We start from the raw sequence: 20832 nt of genomic DNA on the forward strand, positions 1-20832 counted from the left end.
CTATCTATGGACTTAAGCAAGCTTCTCGCTCATGGAACAAAAGGTTTGATGAAATTATCAAGACCTACGGCTTTCTTCAGAATGAAGATGAACCTTGTGTTTACCAACTCAAGGAAGACCAAGTAGTAGTATTCATGGTCCTTTATGTTGATGACATTTTGATTATTGCAAACAATGTCAAGAAAATGACTCACATCAAGGAATGGCTCAACACTCAATTCGATATGAAAGATTTGGGTGAAGCAGCCTATGTTCTTGGTATTCAGATTATCAGAAACTGGAAGAACAGATCTCTTGCTCTCTCTTAAACAACCTACATAGACAAAGTCTTAGAGAGATTCTCCATGAACAACACCAATGGGGCAAACATGCCTTCTAGATATGGTATTCGTCTATCTAAGGAACAGTCTCCGACTGATCCTCAAGAGATAGAGGACATGGCAAAAATTCCCTATGCCTCTACAGTTGGAAGTCTAATGTATGCAATGTTATGCACTAGACTTGACATCTGCTATGCAGTTGGAATCGTGAGCAGGTATCAGTCTAATCCAGGACATGAACATTGGAATGCAGTTAAGTATATTCTGAAATACTTAAAGAGTACAAGGAATCTTGTGTTAGTCTACAAGGGTGGTGCTTTAAATCCCATAGGCTACACTGATTCATATTTCCAGGCAAGTCTTGAAGACAGGAAATCTACATCTGGGATGGTGTTTACTCTTGGGGTGGAGCTGTGGTTTGGAGAAGTGCAAAACAAACCACGATATCGGACTTGACTATGGAAGCTGAATACATAGCTGCAGCCGAAGCTGCTAAAGAACTTGTCTGGCTAAGAAAGTTCTTAACCAGTATAGGTGTCGTTCCTGGAATAGAAAGCCTCTGGTCCTACTTTGTGATAACAATGGAGCAATAGCAAACAGTAAAGAACCTCGAAGCCACAAGAGAAGCAAACACATTGAAAGGAAGTATCACATTATCAGAGAATACGTGGCAAGAGGGGATGTACTAGTTGAGAAAGTTGACACAGAGGACAACCTAGCTGATCCATTTACCAATGTCTTGGCTGTGACAGCTTTTGAAAACCACCGTCAGAATTTAGGATTAATTGATATGTACTGATTAGTTTTATATTAGTGCAAGTGGGAGTTTGTTGGGTTTTATGCCCTATAGAAAACTCCATTTCAATTTAATCTATTTTATTCAACATCAATAAAGAAACAGAAGTATTTTTCATTCATTTGTGTATGTTTTGGTTCACTTAATCAATTTCTTGTCTATTTGATTTATAAATTCATCTTAAACCCTTTTCACATACTTGATCCTGTTTATTGTGTTGTCATCACTTTGGAAAGTAAACATGACTATGTGAATAAAGTTTCCTAGATTTATCAGACACAGGGTTTTACTGATATGATAATCTACAACAAGAGTTTACTTGCATTTGGAGAAATGCTATGTTCTTTCCAGAACATTGGTTAAAGTAAAGCTCAGGTTGGATGTATGGAATATGCATCGGAAGGGACCGATATTGAACTTTGACTTAGATTTATCAAACTTACCGTAAAATCTATTCAAGTCAATATCGCCTAGTTGATCCTAGATCAAATGTTCTTAATCCTGTTATGATTAGGCTCAATCTTGAAAGGCTATACGTGTTCTTTGATTTGTTAGTTAAGCCTACTTTTAGGTCAGGGTGATACGTAGATTTTGGGAACACGGTAGTGCAATTGAGTGGGAGCGCTAACATAAACATGGAATCTATAGCTTCTATCTGGCGAATAGTAAGCAAAGGATGATCTCCTTCGATCTTGACCAAACGAACATAAATGGTGGAGTACTCATTTCACATAAGCTGAAATATCATTTATACGGGGTCAAGTGTTTTAAGGATAAAATACATAATAGGGTGTAACGGTAATCTAATCCCTTTACAGTGTAGATCATTCATATAGAGGATCATTGATCAAATTAGGATTATAACAATGGATAACTAATGATGTGTCTATATGGTGGAACATATAGAGCATTCTTTATACTGAGAGTGCAATTCTAAGTTCTATGCGTGGATTCAACGAAGAATTAATAAGTTAGTGAATTTAAGTAATAAATTCTTGATCTACTTAATTGAAGCTCGGTCATATAGACCAATGGTCCCCACACTAGTTAAGATAATATTGCTTGTAAGACTCATGTAATTGGTTTTGATTAATCAATTATAATTCTCAAGTTAGACTATGTCTATTTGTGAATTTTTCACTAAGTAAGGGCGAAATTGTAAAGAAAGAGTTATTAGGGGCATATTTGTTAATTATGATACTTTGTATGGTTCAATTAATAAATATGATAAATGACAATATTATTTAATAATTATTTATAGTTATTAAATAGTTAGAATTGGCATTTAAATGGTTGAATTTGAAAATTGGCATTTTTGAGAAAATCAGATGCAAAAGTGATAAAATTAAAAAAATTACAAAAAGTGAGGCCCAAATCCAATCTGCCATGGTCGGCCACTTTTTTAGGTACTATCCTCTGATATTTTCATTATTTTAATGCCAAATAATTCAAACCTAACCCTAGCGGAATGCTATAAATAGATAGTGAAGGCTTTAGGAAAATTACACTTTTCATTCAGAAAAAAACTGAGCCTCTCTCGCTACCTTTGGCCGCCCACTCTCTCTCTCTCTCTTCTTCCTTAATATTTCGAAACCCTTAGTGATTAGAGTAGTGCCCACACACAGCAAGCAATACCTCAATCATAGTGAGGAAGATCGTGAAGAAAGATTTTCAGCAAAAGGAGTTTCAGCATCAAAGATTCAAAGAAAGAGATCCAAGTTCAGATCTTGATAATACTCTGCGACAGAAAGGATACAAGGGTTAGAGATCTGAACGGAAGGAGTCATTTAATTCTGCTGCACCCAATGTAAGGTTTCCTAAACTTTATATGTGTTTATTTCATCATTTTAGAAAGTTCATATTTAGGGTGTTAATCAACATACTTGTCAGTAGATCTAAGATCCTGGTAAAATAATTTCCAACAGTTTTAGCATTTTCTTCCATCAGAATTCGATGCATCACAGTTGAGGGACTGATTCCCTTGACATCACCAAGTGTCCATGCAATAGCCTTGTTGTGCGCCCGAAGTACTCTGAGCAATCTATCTGTTTCCACATCAGAAAGTGAGGCTGACACTATAACTGGCAGCTTCTTATCTTTTCCCAAGAACTCATACCTCAAGTGACAAGGAAGCACCTTCAATTCAAGTTTTGCAGGTTTTTCAGTAGATGGCGCAAGCTCTCTTGGTACTACTCCCAATTCATCATAGTACTTTCTGTTTAATGGCCCATAAGAATCAAGCCATTTAACATAACCCATTGCTTCTTTTTCCTCTAGCTCCGTCAAATCATCTTCAATTAAACTCAGTTCTAAAGGGTCATCTATCAATTTCTTCTCACTCACAATTGTATCAATCAAATCAACAAAGTAACAGTTATCACTTGCCTTCGGGTAAGTCATCGCCTTTAACACATTAAAAATGACTTCTTCTCCTTGGACTCTCAGCTTTAATCCACCCTTCTGAACATCGATCAAAGCTTGGCCAGTTGCCAAGAATGGTCTCCCAAGTATGATTGGGACATTGCTATCTTCCTCCATATCCAGAACAATAAAATCAGCTGGAAAGATGAACTTGTCAACTTTGACTAGCACATCCTCAATGACTCCTCTAGGATGAGCTAGTGATCGATCCGCCAATTGTAGAGTTACCGTGGTTGGCTTTGCTTCTCCCAACTCCAATCTTCTAAAAACAGACAGAGGCATCAAATTCATGCTGGCTCCCAAGTCACAAAGTGTATTTATTCCTTCAATTCTCCCAATGGTACAAGGAATAGTGAAACTCCCTGGATCTCTGAGTTTGGGAGGGAGTTTCTTTTGCAGAATGGCGCTGCACTCTTCAGTTAGAGCCACAATTTCATAGTCCTCCATTTTTCTCTTCTTAGACAGAATCTCCTTCATGAACTTCACATAACTCGACATCTGCTCTAAAGCTTCAGCAAAAGGAATGTTGATGTGTAATCTTTTGAAGATCTCTAGAAATTTTGTGAACTGCTTGTCTAGATTGGTCTTACCAAGTCTCTGAGGATAAGGTATCTTTACATGATGATCAATACTTATTGGTGGAGACTGTTGCGGTGGTGCAGGGATATCAGTAACCTTCTCTTCTGTTGATGTTGGGGTTGGCTCTGGTTGAACTTTCATCTCTTCATTAGCTGGTTGTAACATCTCAGGCCCATCATAATTCTTACCGCTCCTCAGGGTAATTGCCTTACAGTTTTCCTTAGGATTAACTTCAGTTGTACTAGGAAAATTTCCTTGACGACGGGTTGCTACCTGGGTCGCTAGCTGCCCCATTTGAGTCTGCAAATCTTTAATGGAAGATCTAGTTTTAGTCATGAATTGTAGCAATAAATCGGTCTGCAGACTAGAATTTCCACTAGAGCTTTGTTGCTGAGTGTACTGTTGGTTCTGTGTCTGGTTCTGATTTCTTTGCTGATAGAACCCACTGTTCCTTCGGTTACCACCTTGGTTGAACCCATAATTGTTGTTGTTGTTCTACGAATAAATTCCAATGGCTTTTGCTTCATCCATTGGCAAATCATCCACATCTGCTTGACACTCAGAAAAGTGATGGTTGCCTCCACATATCTCACAAACAACTTGGGCTTGTTTAGCTTGCCCTGCGATTAGCTTTGTTAAGGCCTCAACCTGAGCTGTCAACTTTGTAATGGTATCAACCTCTAGCACACCAGCTACTTTCTTAGTTTGACTCCTTTCAGTTGGCCACTACTGATTGTTTAGAGCCATCTCTTCCAACAAATCATAAGCCTCATTTGCACTCTTTCTCGTAAATGCTCCACCAGCTGCTGCATCTATAAGAGTTCTAGTGTTACCAACCAGCCCGTTGGAGAAGTTGTGAACCAGCATCCACTTCTCTATACCATGATGAGGGCATTTTCTGATTAGATCTTTAAACCTCTCCCAAGCCTCATGGACAGATTCATTATCTTGCTGACAAAAGTTGTTGATTTCACCTCGCAACTTGGCTGACTTTGCTGGAGGGAAGAACTTTGACAAAAATTTCGTGGCTAAGTCATTCCAAGTGGCAATAGAGTTGGGTGGCAGGGAATTCAACCAGCTCTTGGCTCGTTCTCTGAGTGAGAATGGAAACAGTCTCAGACGAATGGCATCATCACTAACTCTATTGACTTTAAAAGTCTCACACAGTTCCATGAAGTTCGAGAGATGCAGATTAGGATCTTCTGAAGGGAGTCCACCAAACTGGACTGAAGACTGCACCATCTGGAGTATGGCAGGCTTGATTTCAAAGTTATTAGCATCCACTGCCGGTGGCCTGATACATGACTGCACTCCAGTAAGAGTAGGGAGAATGTAATCTCTCAAGCTACGGCCATTAGCTTGATCTTGAACGGCACCGCCATTATTACTGTTATTACCTCCATTGTTTGCAGCATTAACATTCACATTAGCAGCCATGATTTCTGATGTATGTAGTATACATCGGAAGGGACCGACACTAAACTTTGATTAGATATATTAAAATTTACCGTAATATCTATTCAATTCAATATCACCCGTTGATCCTAGATCAAATGATCTTAATCCTGATATGATTAGGTTCGATCTCAAGAGTACTATACATGTTCTTTGATTTGTTAGTTAAGCCTACTTTTGGGTCAGTGTGATACGTACATTTTGGGAACATGATAGTATAATTGAATGGGAGCGCTAACATAAATATGGAATCTATAACTTCTATAGGAATTTAGAAGTGAAACGATGATATCCTTCGAGCTTGGCTAAACAGAGATAAATGGTGGAGATCTCATTTCACTTCGCTGAAATATCATTTATACGGAGCTAAGTGTTTTAAGGATAAAATACATTGAAGGTGTAACGGTAACTTAGTGCCTATTCAATGTAGATCATCTATTAGAGGGTCGTTGATCAAATTAGGATTATAACAATGGATAACTAATGACGTATCTATATCGTGGAACATATAGAGCGTTCTATATGACTGAGAGTGCAATTCAAAGTTCTAAGTGTGGATTCAATAAGGAATTAATAAGTTAGGGAATTTACTTGGTAAATTCGGTTCGACTTATTGGAAGCTCGGAAATATAGGCCCATGGTCCCCATACTAGTTGAGACCATACTGCTTGTAAGACTCAGTTAATTGATTTTGATTAATCAATTATAATTCTAAAATTAGACTATGTCTAGTTTATGAATTTTCACTATGTTATGTCTTGATTGTGAAGAAATGGTGTTTTGGGGTTTATTTGTTAATTAAGAGACTTTATGGAGTCTAATTAATAAATATTATAAATGACAATTTTATTTGATAGTTATTTAAATTATTAAATAAATAGTTTGGCATTTATAAGGTTGAATTGAAAAATATGTTATTATTGAAAAGAAGAATAAGTGGTTGAAATAAAGTGGCAAAATTGTAACTTGAGATTGGTCCACTTATTGTATACGGCCAAGAGGTATTTTTGCCCAATATTTTACTCTTTTTTAGTCCATTTAATTCAACCCTAACCCTATTGAAGAATAGTATAAAAGAAAGGTTATGGTCTCATTATCCAACTAATGCCTCCAAAGCTAATAACCTACCTTTTGATGAGACCTCTTCCTTCTTCTTTCTTTTTCAATTTCGAAAACACTATAGCGTATCTTCACAAATATTTTTCAGCCATTAGTGAATGAGTGAGTGCCCACATACATCAAGTGGTATCTCAATCATAGTGTGTAAGACTGTAGGAGATTCCAAACAACAATAAGGAGATTCAGCGTCAAAGGAAGGAGAGAAAGAGATCCAGGTTCAGATCTTGGTGATGCTCTGCTACAGAAAGGAATCAAGGGCTAGAGATCTGAAGGGAATGAGTCATTATATTCCGCTGCACCCAATGTAAGGTTTCCTAAACTTTATATGTGTTTATTTCATTGTTTTAGAATTCATATTAGGATGTTAATGAAACATACATGGTAGTAAATCTAGATCCTGGTAAAATATTTCCAATACAGCCCCCTATCATAACCATTTTTTTTTCTTTTTAGGATAGTGGGTCATTCAAGCTATTTGACCATACGACATCCATTTGATAGTTTCATTTGACAACCCACCGAACGAAAATAAATTCAAGACAATATTCTACTGAAATAGAAGCACAACGCATACAACGAATCACATAGTCCAAACATCATTCTGAACTACTAAGTCTAAATCTAACTCAACTGACCTACATTTAGACTAAGGGGAAAATGGGGTACCAGACCCATACAAGTCAGCCAAACCAGCTACTACAACAAATACATAATGCATACAACAAACATCATTCCAAAATACTAAGTCTAAGTCCAATTTGGCTTACCTACATTTAGACTAAGGGGAAAGTGGGGTACCAGACCCATGAAAGTCAGCCAACCAGACAAAAGTTCATATTACAACATTAAAAACATAAAACACCTGACATATAGTTAACTCAACAAAGATGTGAGTCATCCACCAGGAGATCGTTCGTAGTCATCTTTTCAAACGAGTTAGCCAGTTGGCTAGTTCGAGCGTCTTCCTCGACCCTCATCCGCAGCAATTCTTCATAATCAGCAATGTACTGGGGTATGTCCCAAGACTCGGCCTTGTTGTCTCGATACTCCATCGCCATTTTTCCACGACACTGGATCTCAGCCTCCAGTCCAATTTCATTTAACCGACCTTCCAACATGTCCACACGAGCTTGGGCAGTAGCAAGATCAGCCAAGGCAGACTTCAAACGATTAGAATCTTGCTCTTTAGCATCGAGTTGAGTTCGTAACTCTTCTTTGACACGGTCAAGCTCTTTCTTGCAGCCCTTCAGCTCCTTAATCTCCTCGCGTAAATTATCATGCTCAGTCCTCATGTCCTTCATTTGCTCCTTCATGTTCTTGATCTTATCCAAGGCGTACATAAGCCCTTGCATACCCTGTCATACAATATAAAGTACCATAATATTCAGACACAATAATATCGCGAGTTTGTCCACACATAAATTGTAACATAGGAATGCATGCATACCTGAAAGAAGCAAGAGATGGACAACTCCATGGAAGTTATTTCTCCGATGCTCTCAAAACGAGCTCGATCCTCTGGAAATAATAGCTTACTGGCCTCACCAAGGTGTAGGCCAAACTCAGAATGCGCAGCCGCTGAAGATGGAAAAGAAAGATCAACTATATTACTCAACCAATCGGTTGACTCAACCGGAGACGGTCTCTTGTTATTCTTCTTCTGAGCCCTCGCAGAAGGACAAGAAGGAGCAGCAGTAGTAACAGCCTCCTTCTCAACACTAGGAGTCGTCCTAGTCTTCTGTTTGCGTGAGCGTAAACGTTCCATAGCACCGTCACCAGCCAGAGGAAGAGTAAAAGAAGATTGGGCAATGAATCGATCTGCAAAATCTCATCCGTCTGATGTCAATTCAAGTAGAAATAAAGGTTCGCATCCCAAAATCTCCAAACTTCTTTGGAGTATAGCAACTTGAGACTTAGCACGATTCTTAGGATGAGATATACCTTCGGGTTGACGGGGAACGTGATCCCACAAAGTGTTGTCTCGAAGAGAAGAATCAGACAATAAAACGTTCCAATAGTGCTCCTCCTCCGCAATCTGAAGAACTTGATCAACTCTCCCTGGTGCTTGCCCACACACCCAACTAAATGGAAGGCCAATCCTACCTATAAAGAAGACAAATCAACCAGTTAGGCATGCATCAATAAACCATAACAAATAAGGGCATAATTCAACACCAAAACTATGACACTCACTAGCAGGAGACCACGAATGGGGAATCCCACGATCAACCGATAATCCTAGAGCATCAAAAGGAACAAAGAAAAAATCATCCTTCCATCGCTTAGCTTCTTTAACGCCAAGAATCAGATGGTCACTACCGTTTCTAACGGTAAGTTGGTACCTACCTTTGTCATGTGGATGCTATTTCAAGTAGTAGACGTGCAAGGCTTCAGCAACTGTAAATATAATGTTATGCCTTTCTGTCAACACTTCTACGGCCATAAGAACACGCCAAGCATTTGGCATTAGCTAACTGGGAGAGATACCATGATAGGAGCATAGTTCAGACATCAATCTAGTGTAACACCGTAACTAGCATAGGCATATTACGTGATTTTTAAACGTACTGTGCAGCTCGTTGCTAATCAACGAGGTTTATGGAAATCGTGATTAATTAAAATTTTTACTTTTAATTAAACTTATATAATATTTCATACAAAATACTTTGGGATCCCATTTACAAAATACTTTACAAGAAGTTTACTGTCTAATACAAAATACTTGTCGCCCAGCGACTAACTACAAAAGCACTGTTGTCCCGAAGATCGTACGCTCCAGGCCTAACTGCCCCGACATATACAATCTTCATCGGCTCGTCCTTACGATTCCTCAGCCTTGGCCTTGCCCTTACCTACACATAAACATAGCACTGTGAGTCGACAGACTCAGTAAGAAAAGCATAAATCATAAAACATACATAAATCTCGGGTTATGATCAGACACCCATACCCTTGACCATAACCCTAACTGCCGTGTCCTACACAATACTGAGTCCCGAACGTTCGTACGACGGTACTTTTGACAAAGTAACAGCCTATACTCGGTACACTGGTCATACCCCAGCTGCTAGTCATACTCTAGCTTTACCGATGTGTTATAGTATCAGCCTATACTCGGTTCACTGGTCATACTCCAGCTGCTAGTCATACTCCAGCTGCTAGTCATACTCTAGCCTGACCGTTGTGATACGGTCAAACAGTACAGTACCACTAACCCTAGTATCAGCCTATACTCGGTTCACTGGTCATACTCCAGCTTCTAGTCATACTCTAGCCTAACCGATGTGATACAGTGTCAGCCTATACTCGGTACACTGGTCATACTCCAGCTGCTAGTCTTACTCTAGCCTTACCAATGTGACACAGCCGGATGGCACGAAGCCAACATACATATCTAATGTAATCTAAAATGCTTCCTAACATGCACGCTAAACATGTAATACATATGCATACTGCTATACTAATCTTACCTGGATTCCGAATTCAGGTGTGCTGGTCAACCTGAGTGGAACGAACTACACAGCGATTTATAGGCTCCTAAACCATAACAACCACAACACTGATAAGTGATACGCTAAATCACTTCTCGGGGACTTAAACTTGAAACTAGAAGTTTCCCTATCGTTAAAAAGCATGGCAATACCCTAAATAACATAAAAACCTGAAAAACTAGGGTTCCCAAAAATCCCCAAACTGGCAGACCGGTTCTGCATCCGGAATTCCGGTTCTGGGAATCCTGGAACACCATCCAGAATTCTGGTTACACAACCGGAATTCTGGTTCCTCGCATGAAACACACAAAATTCCATAACTCACTCAAATCAAACCCAATTCATAAAAAACCTTCCAGACCTGTTCTAAATACCCCCAAAGAACATTTCTAAAGCATCAAAACCATCCAGAAACCACAGATATGAAAAATGGCATGTGAGCTCGAAGCTTTGAGTTCAAAACTCAAACTTGGCTAAAGCTCACCTACAAGCATCAAAACTTTATTTAAACTACATAATCATGCATATAGAAACTGCAGAAAATGAACTCAAGCACAAACAATCTCTACAACAACTAATTTCACATTTTCACTTTGAAAAACCATAGTTTTTGAGCTAAAATTAAAAACTTTGAACAACACAACTAACATGCATCACAAGCAGCTCTAATCTACTCAATTAAACATGAATAAACATCTGTAAACAACATCAATAATTAACAGCTGCAACACAACCAAATCAAGCATGCATTAACTCCTTTTTTTAAAAAAAACTTCAAAGAACTAAAAGAGAAGCTTGAACAAGGATTACCTCCACAAGAATCACTCTAAACTTGAGGGAAAACACTTGAATTTTGCAAAGAAATCATAGCCCTAGCAGCCCCCAAGCAAGGCCGAAAGAAAGAGAGAGAGAGAGAGAGAGAGAGAGAGAGAGAGAGAGAGAGAGAGAGAGAGAGAGAGAGAGAGAGAGAGAGAGAGAGAGAGAGCTCTTGAATGAAAAATGAAATTTTTGATCTTTCTTTGATTTTTTTCCAATTTGAAAATAAGGGATAAAATGCATAATTCAACTCTTTATTCAGCTAACACACATCAATAAAACATTTAATTTCTAACTCTAAGTCCACTAAAGGACAAAAAATACAAATGGGGCAAAATGACCAATTTGCCCCTCCACACTAAAATAACATAAAGGGCAGTAAAGGGTATCTTGGGAATTTCTAAATTCCCGAGCACTCCCGACATTCCCAATGTCTAATAAACCGTCCCAATATACTAACATGCTAAGTTGTGATTCTACTGAGCCAAACACCGAGTTCCATGTTGTTGGGCACCAGAAATGCAAAATTATGAAATTCACTATATGAAATAAAATGCATTTCAGAATTCAATAATAACAGCATAAATAATTATTTAAATATCTATAAATAATTTTCCATAATTAAACATAATTAACTGCTAATTTCCAAATTAAACTAAGCGGTCTTTACAACTATTCCCCCCTTAAAAGGATTTCGTCCCCGAAATCTAACCTGAACAACTCTGGATATTGAGCTCTCATATCTGACTCTAACTCCCAGGTGGCTTCCTCCACCTTGTTGTTTCTCCTGAGTACTTTGACCAATGCTATGGTCTTATTCCGAAGGACTTTATCTTTTCTATCCAGGATCTGCACTGGCTGTTCTTCATATGTCATATCTAGCTGCAGTTCAAGGCTCTCATAACTGAGTATATGAGTAGGATCTGAAACGTATTTTCTCAACATAGAGACATGGAATACGTTGTGAACTGCAGAAAGAGCTGGAGGCAACGCTAACCGGTATGCCACTTGACCTACCTTCTCGAGAATCTCGAAAGGTCCTGTAAATCTAGGGCATAACTTGCCTCTTTTCCCGAAACATTTGATCCCCTTCATTGGAGACACCCTTAGAAACACATGGTCCCCTACTTGGAACTCAACATCTCTGCATTTCGGATCTGCATAACTTTTCTGTCTACTCTGACAGGCAAGCATTCTAGCTTTTATTTTCTCAATCGTCTCATTGGTCCGCTGCACTGACTCCGGACCTAGGTATTTCCTCTCCCCTGTCTCATCCCAGTGGATGGGAGATCTACACTTCCTACCGTATAACAGTTCATAGGGAGCCATCCCTATCGTACTCTTATAACTGTTGTTGTAAGAAAATTCTATCAACGGTAGATATTTATTCCAAGAGCCTTCAAAATCCATAACACAGCTCGTAACATGTCCTCCAGTACCTGAATTGTCCTTTCGGACTGCCCATCTGTCTAAGGATGGAATGTTGTACTGAATTTCAGTTTTGTACCCATTGCTCGTTGCAAACTCTGCCAAAACTTGGAGGTGAACTTTGGATCTCTATCCGAAACTATTGACTTTGGTACCCCGTGAAGTCTTACTATTTCTTTAACGTACAATTCTGCCAACTGATCCACTGAATATGTTGTTCTAACAGGCAGAAAATGAGCAAACTTCGTGAATCGATCCACCACTACCCAGATGGAATCGAACAAACCCGTGGTTCTAGGTAACCCAACCACGAAATCCATCGTGATATCCTCCCACTTCCATTCAGGTAGGGTTAAAGGTTGCAACAACCCTGCTGGTCTCTGATGTTCAGCCTTAATCTGCTGACAGGTGAGGCATTTCGATACAAATTCTACCAAATTCTTCTTCATACCGCTCCACCAGAAGTATGGTTTAAGATCTTGGTACATCTTGGTGGTGCCGGGATGCAGAGAATAAAAAGTAAAATGAGCCTCTTCAAAGATCTCACTCCTGAGTTCCACACTACTTGGAACACAAACCCTAGCTTTATACAGAAGCATCCCGTTGTTTGACACTGAAAAATCCTTGGCTTGGCCAGCCAAAACCTCGTCTCTGATTTTTACTAACTCTGGATCAGTCATCTGAGCGGCTTTAATTCTTTCCAACAGATCAGATTGCAGCGTCAAGTTGTGAAGCTAGTCTACCACAAACTCAATGCTGGATCTAACCATGTCCTTTGCTAACTGAGGTGAGATCTGAATCATGCTAGCTACCTGCCTGGGACCCTTCCTGCTCAGGGCATCGACCACTACATTGGCCTTCCCAGGGTGATAGAGAATCTCATAGTCATAATCTTTCACTAACTCCAACCAACGCCTCTGTCTCATATTCGAATCTTTCTGAGTAAAGAAATATTTGAGACTTTTATGGTCGGTATAGATTTCACACCTTTCTCCGTAAAGGTAATGCTGCCAGATCTTCAATGCAAAAACTACCGCGGCCAACTCTAGATCATGAGTCGGGTATCGGTGTTCATAGTCCTTTAACTGACGGGAGGCATAAGCGATAACCCGATCAGCTTGCATCAGCACACACCCCAGACCTTGTCTGGAGGCATCGCAATAAACTACAAATTTTTCTTTATCTCAAGGCAAAGCTAGCACTGGAGCTGTAATCAACCTCCGTTTTAGCTCTTGAAAACTAGCTTCGCACTTGTCTGACCACACAAACCGCTGATTCTTCTTCATAAGTTCGGTTAAGGGTGTTGAAATCTTAGAAAACCCTTCCACGAACCGACGATAATAACCGGCTAAACCCAAAAAGCTTCTAATTTCTGTCACTGTCTTTGGTCTTGGCCAATCCCTGACGGATTCTATTTTCCCGGGATCCACCTTGATCCCATCTTTGCTAACAATGTGTCCTAAGAAAGACACCTGAGAAAGCCAAAATTCACATTTCTTGAATTTGGCATAAAGCTTGTGTTCCCGAAGCCGTTGCGAAACCATCTGAAGATGTAACTCATGCTCCTCTTCTGATTGAGAGTACACAAGGATGTCGTCGATAAACACAATTACACAGATATCGAGGAAATCCTTGAATACTCTATTCATCAAATCCATAAATGCTGCAGGAGCATTGGTTAGTCCAAACGACATAACCAAGAATTTGTAATGTCCATACCTAGTGCGGAAAGCCGTCTTCGGAATGTCCTCCTCTCGGATTTTCAACTGATGATAACCCGATCGGAGATCAATCTTGGAATAGACCGTCTTCCCCTGAAGTTGATCAAAAAGATCATCGATCCTAGGTAATGGATATTTATTCTTCATTGTTAGCTTATTTAACTCTCGATAGTCGATGCACATTCTCATAGATCTATCTTTCTTCTTGACGAATAAAACCGGAGCTCCCCAGGGTGACACACTAGGCCGGATAAACCCTATGTCAAGTAACCCTTGAAGCTGAATCTTTAATTCTTTAAGCTCAGCTGGAGCCATTCTATACGGAGCTTTGGAAACCGGTTCCACTCCGGGTGCTAAATCAATAACAAAATCAATCTCCCGCTGGGGTGGTAAACCTGGAAGTTCTTCGGGAAAAACATCTAGAAATTCCCGAACCACCTTGATGTCCTCTGGCCGAATGGTATCTGGCCGAGTGGTGTCCATCACCACGGCCAGAAACCCTAAACAACCGCCATACAGTAACTCCCTAGCTGACATGGCCAAAATCACCAGAACCCGAGATCCCTGAACCGAACCAACAAATACAAATGGTTCTTCACTTTCCGATTGGAAGATCACCATCTTCCTCTTGCAGTCAATACTGGCTGAGTATTTAGATAGGAAATCAATTCCTAGAATAATATCGAAGTCTACTAGGCTCATTTCTATCAAGACAGCACTTAACTCTCTACCGTCTATTCTGATCGGCATAGACCTAATCCACCTTTTGGAGATAACTAACTCTCCGCCAGGTAAAAGGGTTCCAAACACTAATTCATAACTATCATACGGTCTATCCAATTCACTAATGATTCTGGCTTCCACATAAGAATGTGTGGCCCCAGAATCAAACAATACTGAGTAAAAAGAGTTGTTAACTGAGAGCTGACCTGTTACAACTGAAGGGCTGGCTTCTACATCAGCCTGCGTAATGGCGAACACCCTAGCTGGAGTGGGTCTCGCCGGAGCCCTTGGTGCCTCTGTTCTGAGCTGGGGAAATCCCTCTTGTAATGTCTGGGCATGCCACACTGAAAGCATCACTGACCTCTGCACTCACCCGGATGATGCCTTTTACAAATGGGACACTCCGGGTAGGAATAATGGGTCTCAGCCCCACTCTGACGACTGCCTCGGTTTTGGTTCCCCCAGAACCTCTTGTTCTGCCCCAAGCCACCGGATGCAGTGGATGTTTTCCTCTTCTGGTCCATGGTCGAACCACTACCTCCCCTGCTAAAGCCTGATGCAGGAGGGGTAGGAGCCTCACCACTCACTGGAGTCCTAACCGGCCCAGACATACATCCAACTGCGCCCTCAGCCCGCAGTGCTTTTTCCACCATCTCAGCATAGGTGTTCTTGTCGTCTGTAGTGATCATTAGGTCATGCTTGATCTTCACATTAACTCTATCCAGATATTTTTCCTTCTTACTGAAATCGGTTGGCACAATTCCAGAGGCCAACCAAGCCAACCGATCAAACTGAGTAGTGTACTCTGTCACACTCATGTTTTCCTTCTGGGTCAGGTGGGTGAACTCTTTCCTCTTGGCACTTCTAACGGCCTCATTGTAGTATTTCGCATTAAAGAGTTTCTGGAACCTTTCCCAGGTCATAGTTGTAACATCGTGAATCAGGGACACCATGTCCCACCAGACCAAAGCGTCCTCTTGAAACTGAAAGGTGGCACACACCACCCTGTCATTCCCGGTGACACCCATAAAATTCAATATCTTTGTAATCACCGTTAGCCACTGCTCAGCTTTCATGACGTCCAGACCTCCCAAAAAAACTGGAGGTGCCTGCTTCCGGAACCTTTCATACAAGGGTTCCATTCTATTCCCCGCTACCACTATTTCGGCCTAAGCAACAGGGGCAGGTGCCACAGGAACTTCTGGCAACGGCACTGCAGGAGCACCCTGCTGTCTCAATCTCTGAATCTCATTATCTTGCTCCTCTATTCTAGCTTCCATTTCAGCAAACCTAGTTTCCTAATTCTGGGCTTCCTGATTGGATTGGGCAACCTGGGCAGCCTGTGGCGGGTTAACTTCATCCCGACCACGAGCCCTGCCCTTGGGACCTCTACCACGGCCCCTAACATTCTGGGGAAACTGAGCTCCTTGACCCTGATTTGACCCGACTGAGTTGCCCTGACTCCTGGTATTCCGCCTGGTGTCCATCTGGTCTGAACAGCCTACGAAACCAAGAGCTGGCACATCAGGTCATGATCAATGAGAGCTTACTAATGCCGCTTAATTTAGAAATTAAAAACATGTGCCTATTCTACTATCAGGCTACTAACATGCTTCCTATCAGGCTTTTCTTATTTCATAATAATTAAATAAACTACGAAAGCAATAAAAGCTTACTGAACCGTAGAACGAGCTAACTGCTGATGATGATTGTACATGTCGTGACGATCTTCAGGAGACAACCTGGCGGCTCTGATACCAAATTGTAACACCCTAACTAGCATAGGCGTATTACGTGATTTTTAAACGTACTGTGCAGCTCGTTGCTAATCAACGAGGTTTATGAAAATCGTGATTAATTAAAATTTTTGCTTTTAATTAAACTTATATAATATTTCATACAAAATACTTTGGGATCCCATTTACAAAATACTTTACAAGAAGTTTACTGTCTCATACAAAATACTTGTCGCCCAGCGACTAATACAAAAGCACTATTGTCCCAAGGATCGTACGCTCCAGGCCTAACTGCCCCGACATGTACAATCTTCATCGGCTTGTCCTCACGGTTCCTTAGCCTTGGCATTGCCCTTACCTACACATAAACATAGCACTATGAGTGGACAAACTCAGTAAGAAAAGCATAAATCATAAAACATACATAAATCCTGGGTTATGATCAGACGCCCATACCCCTGACCATAACCCTAACTACCGTGTCCCACACGATATTGAGTCCCGAACGTTCGTACGACGGTACTTTTGACAAAGTAACAGCCTATACTCGGTACACTGGTCATACTCCAGCTACTAGTCATACTCTAGCTTTACCGATGTGTTACAGTATCAGCCTATACTCGGTTCACTGGTCATACTCCAGCTGCTAGTCATACTCTAGCCTGACCGATGTGACACGGCCGGATGGTACGAAGCCAACATACATATCTAATGTAATCTAACAGGCTTCCTAACATGCACGCTAAACATGTAATACATATGCATACTATTATACTAATCTTACCTGGATTCTGAATTCAGGTGTGCCGGTCAACCTGAGTGGAACGAACTGCACGGCGATTTACAGGCTCCTAAACCATAACAACCACAACACTGATAAGTGATACGCTAAATCACTTCCCGGGGACTTAAACTTGAAACTAGAAGTTTGCCTATCGATAAAAAGCATGGAAATACCCTAAATAACATAAAAACGGGAAAAACTAGGGTTCCCAAAAATCCCCCAATCGGCAGACCGGTTCTGCAACCGGAATTCCGGTTCTGGGAATCCTGGAACACCGTCTGGAATTCCAGTTGCACAACCGGAATTCCGATTCCTCGCAGGATACACACAAAATTCCATAACTCACTCAATTCACACCCAATTCATACCAAACCTTCCAAACCTGTTCGAAATACCCCAAAGAACATTTCTAAAGCATCAAAACCATCCAGAAACCACAGATATGAAAAATGGCATGTGAGCTCGAAGCTTTGAGTTCAAAACTCAAACTTGGCTAAAGCTCACCTACAAGCATCAAAACTTGATTTAAACTACATAATCATGCATATAGAAACTGCAGAAAATGAACTCAAGCACAAACAATCTCTACAGCAACTAATTTCACATTTTCACTTAGAAAAACCATAGTTTTTGAGCTAAAATTCAAAACTTTGAACAACACAACTAACATGCGTCACAAGCAGCTCTAATCTACTCAATTAAACATGAATAAACTTCTGTAAACAACATCATAATTAACAGCAGCAACACAACCAAATCAAGCATGCATTAACTCATTTTTTTTAAAACTTCAAAGAACTAAAAGAGAAGCTTGAACAAGGATTACCTCCACAAGAATCACTCTAAACTTGAGGCAAAACACTTGAATTTTGCAAAGAAATCATAGCCCTAGCAGCCCCCAAGCAAGGCCGAAAGAAAGAGCGAGAGAGAGCTCTTGAATGAAAAATGAAATTTTTGATCTTTCTTTGATTTTTTTCCAATTTGAAAATAAGGGATAAAATGCATAATTCAACTCTTTATTCAGCTAACACAAATCAATAAAACATTTAATTTCTAACTCTAACTCCACTAAAGGACAAAAAATACAAATGGGGCAAAATGACCAATTTGCCCCTCCACACTAAAATAACATAAAGGGCACTAAAGGGTATCTTGGGAATTTCTAAATTTCCGACCACTCCCGACATTCCCAATGTCTAATAAACCGTCCCAATATACTAACATGCTAAGTTGTGATTCTACTGAGCCAAACACCGAGTTCCATGTTGCCGGGCACCGGAAATGCAAAATTATGAAATTCACTATATGACATAAAATGCATTTCAGAATTCAATAATAATAGCATAATTAATTATTTAAATATCTATAAATAATTTTCCATCATTAAACATAATTAACTTCTAATTTCCAAATTAAACTAAGCGGTCTTTACATCTAAGGAGAGGAAATCTGAAACCATACTTGAATGGAAGCTTATACAAACACGTCCAACCCGGTATCTTCCAGTCAGCCCATTCCCTGCTAGCCAGAGTGTACAAACTAATGTGTATGGGAATATTATAACGACGAAGAATTTTTGCCAAGTCATTCAAGGTTATTACTGACCTAGGATTAACACCCGAAAGTATATCGCCCGACTCAGTATTACTCCTAGGGCGATCAGTATCTACTCCAACCCCAGACGCATAGCAATAGACATCCGTATACTCACACCCGTCATCCAACACATAACCTACCACCCCAATAGGAATATTCAAAGGATCATCAAGCGAACTGGTCGTCTTATTAGATGAAGTGGCATAACTACCATGGTTGCTGATAGACATAGCAAAAAACCCACCTAGAACAAAGATACTGGACTAAGAGCGAGTTCACCAAAAACATAATCATATAGAAAGCAAAACACCGGCTAGACAGAACAAAAAGATATGTATATATACATATATCAAAGCTCAAGGTGGCCAAAAATAACTAGACATAAAAACGGACCCCATAATAATGTTCACCAACCGGACATACGTGTTCTAAATAGACCACCAGTTATGGTCCTCTAATTAACTAAAGGAAGACAATATTCTAGCTAGCCAGACAGTCATTATTCAAATCACACTTACTGCTACGCAAAGACAAACAGTAAAAATGTAGATTTTTACTACCTGCAAAGATCAAACACTAACACAAACATACAACAATTAAAATATATTTACTCATCTACATCACAAAAATAAATATGAACATGTACAAGAACATGAAAAACATAATAAGAACATTCAAGGGAGAAGGTTTAGAAAACTTACCTCTTGAAAGCCTCCTTCTAAAACTCCAAGTCTCACTTCACCAAGAGCTCCAACAAATGTGAGCAAGAGTGAAAATGACTCTCTATATTTATAACCAAAGAGGAGCATTAGATGAGTGACAAGTGTCACCCATCTAAACGTCACTCCAATAAAGAGGAGATTCAATTGTATATACAACAAAATATTAGATAAATATTAATTGCATAGTATGTGTGTTGAATTAGCCAAACGAATGCCACACCATATAGCCCATGTAAAAAGGGTATTGAAGTCTCTCATCATGCAAACAACTAGCTATATATGTTGGCTGGGATAGACAGATAGCCACAATAGATCTAATGTGGTCAAGGCAGACAAACATCAAACATCAATGCTCTTTCTCTTAGAATGCACATCAAAAGACACGCATTTACATACATACATGCATGTTGTCTTTATTTAGGCCATATATATAAGACATATATTTATTTATTTGTTTATTTATTTAACTATTAGTTGAGATTGATGATGGTGTAGGACAATTCCGAGAGTGGTGTGCAACTACTCTCCTGCGTGAACTATGTGTCAGGCTACTTGTGCAACTACACTCCTACTTGATTTACACAAATATCATTACCCAATATTTCATTGTGTTACTTGTAAGTATACAACAGATAAAATGATGAAAAGTAACTATGTACAGTATAAGTTATCTCTACGTCAAACACAAAAAGAGATGATAACTACATAAAACTATTTCCTCTATTCGGACAAGTTACCTATATATCCAGGAAATCAAATATTAGCTGCATAATATAAAGGTATGTCTGTCTAACATCTTATCATGAGTCTATTTCTTTCAAATTTTTATAGACATATGATATGTACGTCTACTTCCTCTTATTATTTAATTATATGCCTATCCTTTTTATGTGATGTGACATACTGACCGAGACATATATATGTATATTCCCATGACATAAATATACATGTCATGTTTTGCAAACACACCAGCTCATTCCCTATGCCAGCCCATTCCATCCTAATATATATATAACATATTGCATTTGGCTTTAATGCCAAGCACACATCAGTAAATAAAAAAAAAATCCGTTACACTACTTGTCATATACGCATATGTCTATCTCCTCACAACACTTAATGTAT

The 20832-nt window shown here is 39.6% G+C and overlaps 1 non-coding gene across 1 annotated transcript; it reads left to right on the top strand.

Annotated features, from left to right (window-relative positions):
* Positions 1–4993: 4993 nt before the first annotated feature.
* Positions 4994–5100, top strand: LOC115702135 (small nucleolar RNA R71). Its single transcript, XR_004008805.2, has one exon. It is a non-coding gene; the product is annotated as a small nucleolar RNA R71 (small nucleolar RNA).
* The last annotated feature ends 15732 nt before the right edge of the window (positions 5101–20832 follow it).

Source organism: Cannabis sativa, chromosome 5, assembly GCF_029168945.1.
Source record: "Cannabis sativa cultivar Pink pepper isolate KNU-18-1 chromosome 5, ASM2916894v1, whole genome shotgun sequence".
Classification (NCBI taxonomy): domain Eukaryota; kingdom Viridiplantae; phylum Streptophyta; class Magnoliopsida; order Rosales; family Cannabaceae; genus Cannabis; species Cannabis sativa.